At 46.5% G+C, this 18,839-nt stretch overlaps 1 protein-coding gene and 1 long non-coding RNA gene across 2 annotated transcripts in view; both read left to right on the top strand.

The window, feature by feature from the left end:
- LOC129840313 (poliovirus receptor homolog) overlaps positions 1–18,839 on the top strand; it is a 197,486-nt gene that overhangs the window by 164,019 nt on the left and 14,628 nt on the right. The window lies entirely within an intron of this gene.
- On the top strand, positions 730–17,180 carry LOC129840456 (uncharacterized). The gene is made up of 3 exons (XR_008757195.1): positions 730–769; positions 13,517–13,567; positions 17,045–17,180. It is a non-coding gene; the product is annotated as an uncharacterized LOC129840456 (long non-coding RNA).

Below are 18,839 nucleotides of genomic sequence, written 5' to 3'. Positions count from 1 at the left end.
CTGCAGTTAGCATGCCAATTACACGCTCCCTCAACTTGAGACATCTGTGGCATTGTGTTGTGAAAAAACTGTACATTTTAGAGTGGCCTTTTATTGTTCCCTGCACAGGGTGCACCTGTGTAATGATCATGCTGTTTAATCAGTTTCTTGATATGCCACACCTATCAGGTGGAATGGATTATCTTGGCAAAGGAGGAATTATCACTAACAGGGACGTAAACACATTTGTGCACAATTTGAGAGAAATAAGCTTTTTGTGAGTATGGAACATTTCTGGGATATTTTATATCAGCTCATGAAACATGGGACCAACACTTTACATGTTGCGTTTTATATTTTTCTTAGGTATAATTAGAGGAACTGAGGAAAACATGGTAAAAATTACTTGAACTTTGTTAATTTCGCCCAGTGAGCTATGATGCAGTGGTGGGTCTCCCAAAGGTAAACCAGCCATGCAGAAAGACTAACCCCTACCGCTCCTGATCCGAAGCAGCGCGCATCCCGGGATTTACACATTTCTCGTAACACTTGCTGTCGCACGCACAGTTGGTGCGCTTCTGCTGCCGAAAATCGACGTCCTTCCTTTGGAGTCGGAGTGGATGTGCGGCATTAGAAAGTCCCTCCGATAGTTGACACGGATCATGAGGGTTTAAAACGCACCGCTCAACAGCTCTGTCTGTCTTGGGGAAAACCATGGGATCTCAGCGACTATGGAGCGTGCTATGTGTGATGACGGTGTGCTATCAGACGGGGATGTCAAGCAGATACGGTAAGGGAGAAAAAATTAACTGAGTCACTCACAGAGGCAGGTAACAGGTCTACATACACAGACATTTAGACATCTCCGACAAGGCAATAGCGTATAGTGAGTAAATCAATGAAATATATTGACGAGGACCATGAGCCATATTCTGCTACTTACTTCAAACTGGATTTGTCAGAATAGCAACTAAGAATATAGCCACATATGCTCAATTATTTTAGTATCATTCACCATACTGTTTTGCTTTTATGTGCATTGTAGCATAGTGTTATAAACAACGTGAATTATTTACTTATACATTACAAATGTTAAGAAATTGAGAGATTCAGATGTGATTCAACATCATTTCTGGATGTCAGTTATGTTTGTTTATGCTATTTATGTAGGCTGAATGTGAAATTGCGTCACAGTACACTTGGTTTGATAAGTGACTTGAGGCTATAGACTTCTGCTTGGATTGAATTATGGGTTTTACGAAAACAGCGTCAGGCATGATTCATCATAGCTCCTCTCCGCAATAATAGTGGAGCAAGGACCAGTAATAGCCTGCTGTGCCCCACGCCTTGGCTCGGCGCGCTCAATAAAAACAAAACTGTTTGAGAGCGCTTCTTCACGTCATTCAAAAGTCCGAAGATTAGGGTTTGGTTTTTGTGTCGGCTACGCATCTGGTGTTTTTGCTTTTGTGGATGACGATGTCATTTTGATTTGTGTAAAATGCACTGCGCTAAGTTTAATCAACATGCACTTGGCTATTGATGCAATGTCAACCCAATTTAATGAAATTGAATGACAACCTAGGCAACCACTGTCATAGGTTTCCCAAGGCCCATTCTGTAATACTGCGATTACAACCACCCACTTGCTTACCACACATGACCTCACGCCCTCCAGGCTGGTTAGTAGTTCAATTACTAAAGTTGGATCCTGTTCTAATGTAGCCAGCCTACTGCTGGCAGTTTATCAATGCAGGCTGCAGCCAATCCTACCACCTCGAACTGTACATCAATAGCGCCTGCGCGCTCATTTCAGCACCATGGACAGTGCATACATACTCTCTACGTCAATGGCATGTGCGTTGGTTATAGCCAGTCTTTTTAGAACCATGGACAGACGGCACACACAGACTCAGCACGGATGGTTCAGAACAGTCCGCTTGCTTTCTGTGTGGATGGCGCTTGACATTTCGGTGCTGTGGAGGCAGAGAGGCAGGCACACACACTGCCTGTCCACTGACCTTAACTCAGTTCTGGTGAGACGTCGACCTGACTACTGTTAGTTCATCACACCAGGGGAAAAGGTATTGCTTTGCCTACTTGATTTCCAGCTGTTCTACACCGTTGGTTATCTTGTGATGCAGTTATTGCTTACTTACCGTGTGTGTCAATCTGAGGAGAATTATACCATGTCTAACTGGCTATGACTGCCTTCCTTTTGACATGCCGGTTTGTGGAGTTAGCAGAAGTGAAACAGTAGGCCTAACATTGTGCAGGTAACTATAAACCAATAGTAGCGTACCCCATCGGTGTGACTCACCACCACGACTGTAGTCAGAACCTGAAGGATCCTTCATTCATACGGCTTCACCCCATGTGAATAAGCAGAAATGAGTGAGAACTGCATACATTCTAATGTATTTGGAGATTTTGTTGGATGGCCAGACCAATTTACTGAGCATGTTTAAGGCACAAGACTAACAAAGCTGAAGAAGCATATACACGTGTATGTATCAAGTATAACTCACCTATTCTGATGGTTATGAATCACATAATGATAGTCTTTAAATCAGGTGGTACTGATGGTTATACACAGGGGGGACTGATGGTTATGAATCACATTACGATAGTCTTTAAATTAGGTGGTACTGATGGTTATGAATCACATTACGATAGTCTTTAAATCAGGTGGTACTGATGGTTATGAATCACATTACGATAGTCTTTAAATTAGGTGGTACTGATGGTTATGAATCACATTACGATAGTCTTTAAATCAGGTGGTACTGATGGTTATGAATCACATAATGATAGTCTTTAAATCCGATGGTACTGATGGTTATGAATCACATAATGATACTTGTTAGATCTGGTGGCGTGTTACATTTCTCAGGTTGTCAGACAGTGAGAGGTGAGACGCATGGAAATGGTGTGTGATTTCAGCCCATAGCATCACCTGTCATGGCCATCTGTCTATACACACCTCAGAGGACAAAAACAAGTCTGTTTTCTGAAGATTAAAGGGGCCATCCGCAGTTGAAACAATAACACCACCACCTCCACCACCATTTGGATAAAAAATTGAGGGATGGGGTGGCTGGAGAAATGCAACCACTCTCAAATTCTGCCCATCAATTATATACAAATGATAGTTGTAATCATGTTTTGAGGCTATTCAGTGTTTGTTTACATTCACATTGGAGTAAATCAAGCTGATCATGTTGGATTCTGATGGGGTACAACATTCTCATGAGGCATTTCTAAGTTATATTCTTCAAGAATCAATGGGTACATATCATTAAATTATGAGTCCAAGAATGGATGTCGCAACTGTAGATTACCCCTTTAAATCTGTTAAATATAAGGTTGCATCCCAAATGGCACCCTATTCCCTGTATGGTGCACTACTTTAGACCAGGGCCCTATTCCCTATATAGTGCACTACTTTTGACCAGGGCCCATAGGGAACAGGATACCATATGAGATTCAGACTCTTATCTGAAGCTATAAAAGATCATTCAAATGGACTCAAAGCCTCACCAGACTCACCATTATTCAACTCAACATGCCGTGTCTGTCCTCACTATATCTCTGTACTTATAGCACATTATTTTATTGTCATTTCAGATATGAAAGGATATGATTGTAGTTGCAGTAACACGTTAAAAATAGCTCTTGTGTCATATAGTGCTCCCCCACTTCCTCTGTCCAGGCCCTGACTCCCAGTGGTACAGATCTGCTATCTTAATTTGATCACTCTGTTGTCGCAGAGATGTATCCTGCAAATTGTAGTGTATTCAAGTTTTTAAAAGGCTTCTAAAGTTTGTAATTTCCACCTGATTTGCACCAAGGGAAAATGTATCAACCCCTACAAAAATGTCCATTAATTATAATCCACATAATAATTCCAATTTCTTGTTGCTAGAGGATTATTTTCCTGCTGTGAGAAGCAGGGTCAAATTAAGGTAGCGCAGCTGTTGGCTGAGAGAGAGAGAGAGAGTTTGAGGAGGAGAAAGAGAGAGAGTTTGAGGGAGAGAGAGGGAGAGAGTATGAGAGGGAGAGGGAGAGAGAGTTTGAGGGGGAGAGAGTTTGAGAGGGAGAGGGGAGAGAGAGGTTTGAGGGGGAGAAAGAGAGTTTGAGGGAGAGAGGGAGGGAGAGAGTATGAGAGGGAGAGATTTTGAGGGGGAGAGAGAGAGAGAGAGTTTGAGGGGGAGAAAGAGAGAGTTTGAGGGGGAGATTATGGGAAGGGAGATGGAGGAAAACAAACTCAGATCACCGTGGCGAAAGACCAGGAAACACCCAGTCATGTGACTGAGTTTAACTATGGGATTGAATTCATAAAGTATGTGTGGGTTGGAAACATCCAAGGTGATAATTATGTCCATGCTGTTTGGAACTCTTTTGTTTATGGAGCTCTGACTCATGCATGTATACAGCACAATACAGCAAATGTTGCTATGATACAGTCGTGTGCTAATTATTGACTGCTGCAATAGCTTTTATTGACTGTTGTGGGATACACATAATCAGCTTACAGTACATGCCTCTTCCCCAGAGATAACCTAGAATCCCGATAAACTTGTGTTGTGTGTTACATCTCTCCCTCATATTTCTGAACAGCTGAAATGACAAAAAAAACATCCCAGAGAATTATGCCACGCAGTTTGATCAAATTACTGTTGCTTTGATACTTACAACCCAGTTCACTTCACTTTATTGGTCTTATTTCACATCTTGAGTTTCTTGAGGTAGAACACAATGGACATTACCATAGATGGCATCACAAGGTCACACCAACTGATAGAATGCAAAATACGTGATACAACACAGTGCTGTACAACAGTCAAGAATAGGCCTAGAATGCAGGGCCAAAGTATATTATCTTAGATGCAGGATACAGCAATACTTATTACTAGAACAAGAGATGTATTATGATGTTGCCCCCTGGGATTGATAGTCTGTCTTTTTGTATGCGGTTGATTGATTGACATGCTCTTGGGGCTTGGGGGCAGTGCACTAGTGGTTTGTCCAGTCTGTGATGGACTCTAGCTTGGCAACAATCTCCCCTGCTACTGCTGCAGACAGACGAGAGAGGGATGGACAGAGGAAGAGAGAGAGGAGTGTGAAGAAAGAGAGGGATACAGTGTGTATTAGTCATCATATCGCAGATATATCCAGACATGGATTCAAATAGTATCTGACTTCTTTCAAATACTTTGAGCCTTTGATTGAGCCTGCCTGAAGTGCCAGATGGACGGGGCTTGGACTATTGGAACTATTCCATTGGTTCCGTTGCTCGGCGCCAGGCAAACTCAATCAAATGCAGCTAAAGTATTTGAAAGACAACTAATACTGTTTCTGGTGCACAGACAGACATGCTCTGTTTTCTCCTCTATGTTTCATCTTGTCTTGTCTGTGATCTTGTCTTTGTGTCTGGGGAATCATATTGTTTTTCCCACAGAGAGACAGCCCTCTAGGCCAGTCTGTCTCCACTTTCTGTTTTTGTAATACAGTACACACATAATCATGAATGCAAACTCACACACACACACACACACACACACACACACACACACACACACACACACACACACACACACACACACACACACACACACACACACACACACACACACTCAGTGTGTACAGCCGTGTTGTGTCACATCTGGCCGTGTTTCCTCCCCAAGCAGATTGGAGCTCTGTAAAGGTCACCCATTACCTCCTTTATATATATGACGCTCTATATACACACACACACACACACACACACACACACACACACACACACACACACACACACACACACACACACACACACACACACACACACACACACACACACACACACACACACAGTCTGCCATCCAACACAACCCCCTGCTCTCTCTCAATTCAAAGGGTTTTATTGGCATGAGAAACATGTTTACATTGCCAAAGCAAGTGAAATAAAAAATCAACAGTAAACATCACACTCACAAAAGTTCCATAGGAATAGAGACATGTCAAATGTCATATTATGTTTATATACAGTTTAGTAATGATGTGCAAATAGTTAAAGTACACAAGGGAAAATGTAATAAACATAAATATGGGTTGTATTTACAATGGTGTTTGTTCTTCACTGGTTGCCCTTTTCTTGTGGCAACAGGTCACACATCTTGCTGCTGTGATGTCACACTGTGGTATTTCACCCAGTAGATATGGGAGTTTATCAAAATGTGGATTTGTTTTCAAATTCTTTGTGTGTCTGTGTAATCTGAGGGATATACAGTGCGTTCGGAAAGTCTTCAGACCCATAGACTTTTTCCACATTTTGTTACGTTACAGCCTTATTCTAGTATATATATTTTTTAAATTCCCCCCTCATCAATCTACACACAATACCCCATAATGACAAAGCAAAAACAGATTTTTTGAATTTTTTGCAAATGTATTAAAAATGAACAACTGAAATATCACATTTACATAAGTATTCAGACTCTTTACTCAGCACTTTGTTGAAGCACCTTTGGCAGCGATTATAGCCTCGAGTCTTCTTGGATATGATGCTACAACCTTGGCACACCTGTATTTGGGGAGTTTCTCCCATTCTTCTCTGCATATCGTCTCAAGCTCTGTCAGGTTGGATGGGGAGCGTCGCTACACAGCTATTTTCAGGTCTCTTGGGAGATGTTCGATCGGGTTCAAGTCCAGGCTCTGGCTGGGCCACTCAAGGACATTCAGAGACTTGTCCCGAAGTCACCCTTGCGATAACTTGGCTGTGTGCTTAGGGTCGTTGTCCTGTTGGAAGATGAACCTTCACCCCAGTCTGAGGTCCTGAGCGCTCTGGAGCAAGTTTTCATTAGGGATCTCTCTGTACTTTGCTCCGTTCGTCTTTCCCTCAATCCTGACTAGTCTCCCAGTCCCTGCCGTTGAAAAACATCCCCACAGCATGATGCTGCCAACACAATGCATCACCATAGGCATGGTGCCAGGTTTCCTCCAGACGTGACGCTTGGAATTCAGGCCATATAGTTCAATTTTGCTTTCATCAGACCAGAGAATCTGTTTTCTCATGGTCTGAGAGTACTTTAGGTGCCTTTTGGCACAAATGCCTAATTGGTGGAGCGCTGCTGAGATGGTCGTCCTTCTGAAAGGTTCTCCCATCTCCACAGAGGAACTCTGGAGCTCTATCAGAGTGACCATCGGGTTCTTAGTCACCTTCCTGACCAAGGCCCTTCTCCCCCGATTGTTCAGTTTCGCTGGGCGGCCAGCTCTAAGAAGAGTCTTGGTTGTTCCAAACTTCTTCCATTTAAGAATGATGGAGGCCACTGTGTTCTTTGGGACCTTCAATGCTGCAGAAATAGTTTGGTACCCTTCCCCAGATCTGTGCCTTGACACAATCCTGTCTCTGGGCTCTACGGACAATTCCTTCGACCTCATGGTTTGGTTTTGTCAGGGTTGTGTGAGGAGAATGTTTGGAGTCAAACGCAGGAAGCAGGTCTGAGCGAAAACCACAGAGTCTTTACTCAAAATATGTGCACAATTCCATAAAATGGAAAGAAACAAATACGAACACGTATCGACATCAACACCTAACGTACAAACAATCACGGACAAACATCAATGAAAGACAGAGTGGTTAAATAGGGAACATGATGGGAGGAATTGATACCAGGTGTGTACAATACAGACAAAACAAAACGAAACTGAAAAATAGATCGATGGTGACTAGAAAGCCGGCGACGTCGACCGCCGAACACCACCCGAACAAGGAGAAGGGCCGACCTCGGCGGAAGTCGTGACAGTACCCCTCCCCTGACGCGCGGCTCCAGCAGCGCGACGACACCGGCCTCGGGGACGACCCGGAGGGCGAGGCGCAGGGCGATCCGGGTGGAGACGGTGAAACTCTTGTAGCATGGATGGATCTAGAATGTCCTCCACCGGTACCCAGCTTCTCTCCTCCGGACCGTACCCCTCCCACTCCACGAGGTACTGAAGGCCCCTCGCCCGACGTCTAGAATCCATGATGGCCCTTACGGTATACGCCGGGACCCCCTCGATGTCAAGAGGGGGCGGAGGGACCTCCCGCACCTCAGACTGCTGGAGCGGACCAGCCACCACCGGCCTGAGGAGAGACACATGGAACGAGGAATTAATACGATAATCAGGGGGGAGTTGTAACCTATAACAAACCTCGTTCAGTCTCCTCAGGACTTTAAATGGCCCCACAAACCGCGGACCCAGCTTCCGGCAGGGCAGGTGAAGGGGCAGGTTTCGGGTCGAGAGCCAGACCCGGTCCCCCGGTGCATACACCGGGGCCTCACTGCGGTGGCGGTCGGCACTCGCCTTTTGTCTCCTGATAGCCCGTTGTAACCGCACATGGGCAGCGTTCCAAGTCTCTTCTGAGTGCCGAAACCATTCATCCACCGCAGGAGCCTCAATCTGGCTCTGATGCCATGGTGCCAGGACCGGCTGGTAACCTAGCACACACTGAAACGGTGATAGGTTGGTAGAAGAGTGGCGGAGGGAGTTTTGGGCCATCTCCGCCCAGGGGATGTAAGCTGCCCACTCCCCCGGCCGGTCCTGGCAATAGGACCTCAGAAACCTACCCACATCCTGGTTTACTCTTTCCACCTGCCCGTTACTCTCGGGGTGGAAACCTGAGGTAAGGCTGACCGAGATCCCCAGGCGTTCCATAAACGCCCTCCAAACTCTAGATGTAAATTGGGGACCCCGATCAGAAACTATATCCTCAGGCACCCCATAGTGCCGGAATACATGGGTGAACAGAGCCTCCGCAGTTTGTAGAGCCGTAGGGAGACCGGGCAAAGGAAGAAGACGGCAGGACTTAGAAAACCGATCCACAACGACCAGGATCGTGGTGTTACCCCGCGATGGGGGAAGATCCGTCACGAAATCCACCGATAGGTGTGACCATGGTCGCTGTGGAACGGGAAGGGGTAGTAATTTCCCTCTGGGCAGATGTCTAGGTGCCTTGCACTGTGCACATACCGAACAGGAGGAAACATAAACCCGCACGTCCTTAGCTAAAGTGGGCCACCAGTACTTCCCAGAAAGGCAGCGCACCGTCCGACCGATACCAGGATGACCAGAGGAGGGTGACGTATGAGCCCAACAGATCAAACGATCGCGGACATCAAACGGAACGTACACACGCCCAACTGGACAGTCAGGTGGAATGGGCTCTGAACGTGACGCCCGTTCGATGTCCGCGTCCACCTCCCATACCACCGGTGCCACCAGGCGAGAGGCTGGAATGAGGGGAGTGGGATCTGAGGACCTCTCCTCTGTATCATACAGCCGGGACAGTGCGTCTGCCTTAACGTTCTGGGAACCTGGTTTGTAGGAAAGGGTGAAATCAAAACGGGTGAAAAACATGGCCCACCTTGCCTGGCGAGGGTTCATTCTCCTCGCCGCCCGGATGTATTCCAGATTGCGGTGGTCAGTCCAAATGAGAAAAGGGTGTCTTGCCCCCTCAAGCCAATGTCTCCACGCTTTCAGAGCCATGACAACAGCCAGCAACTCCCGGTCCCCCACATCATAGTTTCGCTCCGCCGGGCTGAGCTTCTTCGAAAAGAATGCACAGGGGCGGAGTTTTAGTGGCGTACCCGAGCGCTGAGACAGCACAGCCCCTATCCCCGCCTCGGACGCGTCCACCTCAACTATGAATGCTAAGGAAGGATCAGGATGCGCCAGCACGGGAGCTGCGGTAAACAGAGCCTTCAGGTGACCAAACGCCCTGTCCGCCCCAGCCGTCCACTGCAGTCGCACCGGTCCTCCCTTCAGCAGTGAGGTAATGGGAGCCGCTACCTGACCAAAACCCCGGATAAATCTCCGGTAGTAGTTGGCAAACCCTAAAAACCGCTGCACTTCCTTTACCGTGGTTGGAGTCGGCCAATTACGCACGGCTGAAATGCGGTCATTCTCCATCTCTACCCCTGACGCAGAAAAGCGGTACCCTAGGAAGGAGATGGACTGTTGGAAGAACAGACATTTCTCAGCCTTGACATACAGGTCATGCTCCAACAGTCGACCAAGCACCCTGCGCACTAGGGACACATGCTCGGCGCGTGTAGCGGAGTATATCAGAATGTCATCGATACACACCACTACACCCTGCCCGTGCAGGTCCCTGAAAATCTCATCCACAAAGGATTGGAAGACTGATGGAGCATTCATTAACCCGTACGGCATGACTTGGTACTCATAATGCCCAGAAGTGGTGCTAAAAGCTGTCTTCCACTCATCTCCCTTCTTGATACGCACCAGGTTGTAAGCGCTCCTGAGGTCCAATTTTGTGAAGAAGCGCGCCCCGTGTAATGACTCGGTCATACTCGCTATAAGTGGTAGCGGGTAACTGTATTTTACTGTGATCTTATTTAATCCGCGATAATCAATACACGGGCGCAAACCTCCATCCTTCTTCTTCACAAAAAAGAAACTCGAGGAGACAGGTGAGATGGAAGGCCGAATGTATCCCTGTCCCAGAGATTCGGTGACATATGTCTCCATAGCCACCGTCTCCTCCTGTGACAGTGGATACACGTGACTCCTGGGAAGTTTAGCGTCTACCAAGAGATCTATCACACAATCCCCCGGTCGATGGGGTGGTAATTGAGTCGCCTTCTTTTTACAGAAGGCGAGTGCCAAATCGGCATATTCGGGAGGAATGTGCATAGTGGAAACCTGGTTTGGACTTTCCACCGTAGTAGCACCTAAGGAAACACCTACACACCTCCCTGAACACTGACAGGACCATCCCTTGAGAGCCCTCTGTTGCCATGAAATAATCGGATCATGAGAGGCCAACCAGGGAAGACCCAACACAACAGGAAACGCAGGAGAGTCAATCAGAAAGAGACAAATTCTTTCCTCGTGATCCCCCCGCGTTCTCATAACGATGGGCACTGTGACCTCCCCAACCAGCCCCGACCCCAAAGGACGACTATCTAAGGCATGTACAGGGAAGGGAACATCAACTGGAATAATAGGGATCCCTAAGCTATGAGCCAAAGAGCGGTCAATAAAATTCCCAGCTGCGCCTGAATCTACTAGAGCCTTATGCTGGGAATGTGGGGAAAACCCAGGAAATTCTATAGATAACCACATGAGGTCAACAGAAGGCTCTGGGTGAGTTATGTGCCTACTCACCTGAGACGACCCACCAGTGCTCCGCCTGCTACCTCGACTCCCAGGAGAAACACCCCAGCACCGGACAGCAGTGTGCCCTCTACGTCCACAGTTGGTACATGGAGTGGTTCCCCCTCCGGTCTCCCTCCTAGAAACCCCTCCCAACTCCATAGGGGTTGGATCCAAGGAGCTGTGTTCTGGAATGGGCGGACCCCGATCTAGACGCCCGCGGGAAGCTAACAGGTTATCCAGCCGGATAGATAAATCTACCAGCTGGTCCAGGTTGAGAGTGGTGTCCCTGCAGGCTAGCTCCCTACGAACGTCCTCTCGTAGACTACACCTATAATGATCGATCAGGGCCCGCTCATTCCATCCCGCACCAGCGGCCAGAGTACGGAAGTCCAAAGCGAAATCTTGGGCGCTCCTCATCCCCTGCCTGAGATGAAACAATCGCTCTCCCGCCGCTCTCCCTTCAGGTGGATGGTCAAACACTGCCCGGAAGCGGCGAGAGAAGTCATCATAATCATCCAGAGTAGAACCCTCTCTTCCCCATATGGCGTTGGCCCACTCCAGGGCTTTACCAGTCAGACAGGAGATGAGAGCGCCCACCCTCTCGTGTCCTGACGGGGACGGATGAACAGATGCCAGGTATAACTCTAGCTGTAGAAGGAAACCCTGACACCCGGCCGCTGTTCCGTCATACGCTCCCGGAAGCGAGAGCCGAATTCCACTGGTTCCGACCGGTGGAGGGATGGATGGTGGTGTAGGTAGAGGTGCTGGTGTTGGTGCTGGGGTTGGTGCTGGGTTCTGATTACCCGGGAGACCTCCTCTCTCCCATCTATCCATAGTCTGCAGCACGCGATCCATGGCTGTCCCTAACCTATGCAACATAGTTGCGTGCTGTTGCACCTGCTCCTCTACTGGGAGAGAAGGGCTGGCTGCGCCTGCTGACTCCATTTGAAATTGGTCCGTGATTCTGTCAGGGTTGTGTGAGGAGAATGTTTGGAGTCAAACGCAGGAAGCAGGTCTGAGCGAAAACCACAGAGTCTTTACTCAAAATATGTGCACAATTCCATACAATGGAAAGAAACAAATACGAACACGTATCGACATCAACACCTAACGTACAAACAATCACGGACAAACATCAATGAAAGACAGAGTGGTTAAATAGGGAACATGATGGAAGGAATTGATACCAGGTGTGTACAATACAGACAAAACAAAACGAAACTGAAAAATAGATCGATGGTGACTAGAAGGCCGGCGACGTCGACCGCCGAACACCACCCGAACAAGGAGAAGGGCCGACCTCGGCGGAAGTCGTGACAGGTTTTTGCTCTGACATGCACTGTCAACTGTGTGATCTTATATAGACAGTTGTGTGCCTTTCCAAATCATGTCCAATCAATTGAATTTATCACAGCTGGATTCCAATCAAGTTGTAGAAACATCTCAAGGATGATCAATGGAAACACAGCAAAGGGTCTGAATACTTATTTAAATAAGGTATTTATGTTTTTTTTTAATCTTTAATACATTTGCAAAAAATGTCTAAAAACCTATTTTTGCTGTGTCATTATGGGGTATTGTGTGTAGATTGATGAGGAAAATGTTTTATTTAATCCAATTTAGAATGAGGCTGTAATGTAACAAAATGTGGAAAAAGTCAAAGGGTCAATACTTTCCGAATGCACTGTGTGTGTCTCTACTATGGTCATACATTTGGCAGGAGGTTAGGAAGTGCAGCGCAGTTTCCACCTCATTTTGTGGGCAGTGTGCACGTGGCCTGTCTTCTCTTGAGTGCCAGGTTTGCCTACGGCGACCTTTCTCAATAGTCAGTCACAGTGGTCAGGTATACTGCCACTGTGTACTCTCTGTTTAGGGCCAAATAGCATTCTAGTTTGCCTAATTTTTTTGTTAATTCTTTCCTGTGTGTCAAATAATTATCTTTCTGTTTTCTCATGATTTGGTTGGATCTAATTGTGTTGCGGTCCTGGGGCTCTGTGGGGTCTGTTTGTGTTTGTGAACAGAGCCCCAGGACCAGCTTGCTTAGGGGACTCTTCTCCAGGTTCATCCATCTGTAGGTGATGGCTTTGTGATGAAAGGTTTGGGAATCGCTTCTTTTTAGGTGGTTGTAGAATTTAACGGCTCTTAAATTCTCTCTCTCATTTCCCTCCCCCAGTTTAATTCAAGGGTACATTATTGTCCTGACGTATTGTCAATTGCCAGAAAATCTGAAATAGAAAATCTCTCTCTCTCTCTCCCTTCCTCCTCTCTCTCTCTTCCTCCCTCTCGATCTCTCTCTGTTCTTCCCCCCTCCCCCTCCCTCTTTCTCTGTCTTTTTCTCTCTCTCTTTTCCTCTCTCTCTCTCTCTTTCTCCTCCCCCTCTCCATGTGCTTCTCAGGCTGTCTGTTTGAGAAGAAGCTCTGCCCCAGAGACCAGCCCTGCTCAGATGGTCAGTATGACATGATAACACCATCTCTCTATCTAACCCATCTTCTTCACGTCGTCTCACTATACAATCATCTCACTGTTACCAGACACTCCAGGAGGTGTTGGCAGTTCTTTAATAAGACAGGGGTGTCAAATTCTCAGTCCTCGTGTGCCAAAGTCTCTTCCGGTTTCCATTTCAACTGTTACTGATTGGCTGGAGGCTACACAAATGTCTGTGGTCTAGAGCTGGGAAATCAGGTGTGTAGCCTTCAGCCAATCAGTAACAGTAATTTATCAATAAGTTGAAACGGAAACAGGAAGAGACTTTGACGCTTGATGAAGATTTTCTATTATATTGACAAGATGGTTGAGTGACCGCTCTAAACAATGGAAATACATGTCCTCAAAGATGGAAGGCAGGCAGGAGGAGTCCAGATCAGGTATTTGTATTTACTATGGATCCCCATTAGCTGCTGCCAAAGCAGCAGCAACTCTTCCTGGGGTCCAGCAAAATTAAGGCAGTTTATACAATTTTAAAACATTACAATACATTCACAGATTTCGCAAACACACCGTGTGCCCTGAGGTCCCTACTCCACCACTACCACATATCTACAGTACTAAATCTGTGTGTGTGTGTGTGTGTGTGTGTGTGTGTGTGTGTGCCAATGTTTGTGTTGCTTCAAAGTCCCCGCTGTTCCATAAGGTGTTTTTTAAATGTAATTTTACTGCTTGCGTCAGTTACTTGATGTGGAATAGAGTTCCATGTAGTTATGGCTCTATGTAGTACTGTGTGCCTTCCATAGACTTGGGGAGCGTGAAGAGACCTCTGGTGGCATATCTTGTGGGGTATGCATGGATGTCCGATGTCACGCCCTGGCCTTAGAGATCCTTTTTATGTCTCTTTTTGGTTTGGTCAGGGTGTGATTTGGGGTGGGCATTCTACTTTTTGTTTTTCTATGATTTTCTATTTCTATGTTTTGGCCGGGTATGGTTCTCAATCAGGGACAGCTGTCTATCGTTGTCTCTGATTCTGAACTATACTTAGGTATCCCTTTTTCCACCTGTGTTGGGAAGTTGACTTTGTTTAGGGCACATAGCCTTTGAGTTTCATGGTTTGTTTTTGTATGGTTTATTGTTTATTGTCGGCGTCATTCTTTATTAAAGAAAATGTACGCTTACCACGCTGCACCTTGGTCCAGTTCCTTCAACAGCCGTGACATCCGAGCTGTGTGCCAGTAGTTTAGACAGACAGCTCGGTGCATTCAACATGTCAATACCTCTCATAAATAAAAGTAGTGGTGAAGTCAATCTCTCCTCCACTTTCAGCCAGGAGAGATTGACATGCATATTATTAATATTAGCTCTCTGTGTACATCCAAGGGCCAGCTGTGCTGCCCTGTTCTGAGCCAATTGCAATTTTCTGAAGTCCTTTTTTGTGGCTCCTGACCACACTACTGAACAGTAGTCAAGGTGCGACAAAACTAGCACCTGTAGGACCTGCCTTGTTGATAGTGTTGTTATGAAGGCAGAGCAGTGCTTTATTATGGACAGACTTCTCCCCATCTTAGCTACTACTGCATCAATATGTTTTGTCCATGACAGTTTACAATCTAGTGTTTCTCCAAGCAGTTAAGTCATCTCAACTTGCTCAATTTCCACATTATTTATTACAAGATTTAATAGAGGTTTAGGGTTTAGTGAGGGTTTTGTTCCAAATACAATGCTTTTAGTTTTAGAAATATTTAGGGCTTATTCCTTGCCACACACTCTGAAACTAACTGCAGCTCTTTGTTGAGTGTTGCAGTCATTTCAGTCACTGTAGTAGCTGACGTGTATAGTGTTGAGTCATCCGCATACATAGAAACTCTGGCTTTACTCAAAGTAAAAATTGAAAAAGCAAGGGACCTAAACAGCTACCCTGGGGAATTCCTGATTCTAACTGGATTATATTTGATAGGCTTCCATTAAAGAACACCCTCCGTGTTATGTTAGACAAGTAACTCTTTAACCACATTATAGCAGGGGGTGTAAAGCCATAACATAATAATGTCAAAAGCTGCACTGAAGTCGAACAAGACAGCCCCCACAATCATTTTATCATCAATTTCTCTCAGCCAATCATCAGTCATTTGTGTTAGGTGGCACTATTCTAGCCAATCAGAGGACAGATACGCTTGTGAACAACAGGCAAAACTCCATATAAAGTTGCCAAAATGCTACATGTGTCCACTTATGTCAGTTCATTCATAACAACCTAACCATTACGAAACCTCTATTCGATCGAATAAGCCTCACGTAGCAAATTAGCAATGAAAATGTGTGTTGACCAAATTCGACACTCTCTTATTGATCTCCACACAAAAATTCCTCACTTCCTGGTTTTATTTTCTAGGACAGACTTAGGGTGGAGTAAACCCTCTCTCTTCGCCTCTTCCTCTCTGCGTTGGAGGACTAGAGTTTGACACCCTGTATTAAAACAAACAGTCCACTAAGAGTAAAACCTATAGCACACATTGAACCCTGTATCTCTTTCCTTCCCCCCTCGTCCGTTATGTCTTCCCTCCTTCATTCACCCCCCTTGTCTCACTCCCCTTGTCCCACCCCCCTTGTCTCATTCCCCCTTGTCTCATCCCCCCTTGTTTCACCCCCCTTGTCTCATCCCCTCCTTGTTCCACCCCCCTTGTCTCATCCCCCCTTGTTTCACCCCCCTTGTTACACCCCCCTTGTCTCATCCCCCCGTGTTTCACCCCCCTTGTTTCACCCACCTTGTCTCACATCCCTTGTCTCTTGGAATCTGTTGTTTAATCTGTAACCAGTCACATCCTGTCTTTAAAATGATATTTGCTCCCCTGTTCCAGTGTGCATCCCAAATGGCACCCTATTCTATGGACCCTGGGCAGAGGTAGTGCACTATATAGGGAATAGGGTGCCATTTGGGACCTCGTGCATATAATGACGTTAACCAGTTCAACTGTTGTGATGGGCAGGTGTTCTACTGTCTTATAGGACATACTACATTATTCATACTCAATTAACTCAATGGCAGTTGTCATGTGTTTCCTGACTTTTGTCTACAGAACTGCATGTGTGCAAGTGTGTGTGAGCATGTGTGCCTTCATGTACGATGAGGCACACTCTGCGCATCGGTGTGTAAACACACGGCCTCTCTCCGTCAACCTGCTCTTAACCAATCACGTCTCTTTCCCATCGTTTCCATGGCAACAGTGACATCACCCGGCTGACGGCAGTGTCTCTCCCCCATGTGTATGTTAGAGAGAATGGGTGAGAGAGAGAATAGAGCTGGGCGATGACTCATCGAGACCCACTCACACATCTACAAACATCACCATAGTACATCACCATAGTTGTGTGCGTGTGCATATGTGTGTTTATGTGCATGCATGCGTGTGTGTGTTCTGCTGTGTTCTCTGTGCTTTGTAGATATGTCTGCTGCCCCAGCAGGAGAGGGTTCTGATGTGTTCTCTGTACTCTGTAGATGGGCTGTTTGGCCAGTATCTGCTGCCCCAGCATTAGAGGGTTCTGTTGGGTTCTGATCTGTTCTCTGTACTCTGTAGGTTGGCTGTTTGGCCACAAGAGAGGGTTCTGATGTGTTCTGCTGTGTTCTCTATATTCTGTAGATGGGCTGTTTGGCCAATGTCTGCTGCCCCAGCAGGAGAGGGTTCTGTATGAGGTGTCAGTGCCTGTGCTGCACAGACTACAGGAAGTGCTCAAGGAACTGATGATGCAAGGTAATTAAAGTCACACACACACACACACACACATAGCCACATATAGACATATCCATACTCCATGCATACTCACTAACCCATTCCCACAAAGGTTGTTAGGTTCAGAGTGTGGTTGTAAAAGTCAACTGTTACCTTAGTGATGGTGGTAAAGATAATGAACAGATAATCAGGTATCATCTGCTACCACGGCAACAGGGCTGAGGGCTCTATAAGGTCACACTCCTCAAGTTACCAGGTTACATCTATGACTACTGTGATTGACATCTGTATCGGCCTATGGCTGTGCAGGATTGTCCTGGCAGGATGACATCACCCAGTACGTCATTCGCAAGGAGCTGAGCCGTGTTTCACTGACCCGCCCCCCGTCTGGACGTCATGACAACCCCTCGTCTCAGTGAGTCTCCTGCTCTGTTGACTATAATTAAAACAAATCTATAATTACATCTGTTCCATTTATTGTCTGCAGATTTTCACAGGAAAGTCTGTGACTCAATGGGGGAATTGTTTTGTAATAGCAGCCAGGAAAGGTTGTGAGATTAGGAAGAGACCTTTAGAAAACCCCAGAAGCAGAGCTTTGAGTTTAGAGAAGAGATGTTTCAAATCCAGTCCATGAGGGACAGGCCACCGCCTCTGAGGGACAGGCCACCGCCTCTGAGGGACAGGCCACCGCCTCTGAGGGACAGGCCACCGCCTCTGCGTCTCTCTCTTCCACTGGTAGTTGATTGATTGGTTGGTTTTATTTGTCAGTTAAAAACGTATACACACAGTACATGTATATTTTTTTAAACGTGGTCGGAATAGCACAATTCATTCAGATACTTATTTCCATTGTGGTCCCATTGATGAGTGACCTAACCAGACAGTCAGTTACTGTCACTGAGAGTCTGACATACAGCACAAGTAGACTAAGTCACACTCAAATGTTGTTGGAGAAAGTGGCCCTCGGAGGACTGGAGTCAAATACTCCTGCAGTAGAGGGAAACCATCCTCAGAGGAGTGGAGTCAAATACTCCTGCAGTAGAGGGAGGCCATCCTCAGAGGAGTGTGGTCAAATACTCCTGCAGTAGAGGGAGGCCATCCTCAGAGGACTGTGGTCAAATACTCCTGCAGTAGAGGGAAGCCATCCTCAGAGGAGTGGAGTCAAATACTCCTGCAGTAGAGGGAAGCCATCCTCAGAGGACTGGAGTCAAATACTCCTGCAGTAGAGGGAAGCCATCCTCAGAGGACTGGAGTCAAATACTCCTGCAGTAGAGGGAAGCCATCCTCAGAGGACTGGAGTCAAATACTCCTGCAGTAGAGGGAGGCCATCCTCAGAGGACTGTGGTCAAATACTCCTGCAGTAGAGGGAAGCCATCCTCAGAGGACTGTGGTCAAATACTCCTGCAGCAGAGGGAAGCCATCCTCCGAGGACTGTGGTCAAATACTCCTGCAGTAGATGGAAGCCATCCTCAGAGGACTGTGGTCAAATACTCCTGCAGTAGATGGAAGCCATCCTCAGAGGACTGTGGTCAAATACTCCTGCAGTAGATGGAAGCCATCCTC

The sequence above is a fragment of the Salvelinus fontinalis genome, chromosome 41, assembly GCF_029448725.1.
Source record: "Salvelinus fontinalis isolate EN_2023a chromosome 41, ASM2944872v1, whole genome shotgun sequence".
Taxonomy (NCBI): Eukaryota; Metazoa; Chordata; class Actinopteri; order Salmoniformes; family Salmonidae; genus Salvelinus; species Salvelinus fontinalis.
This window is presented reverse-complemented; position numbering and strand designations above follow the sequence as displayed.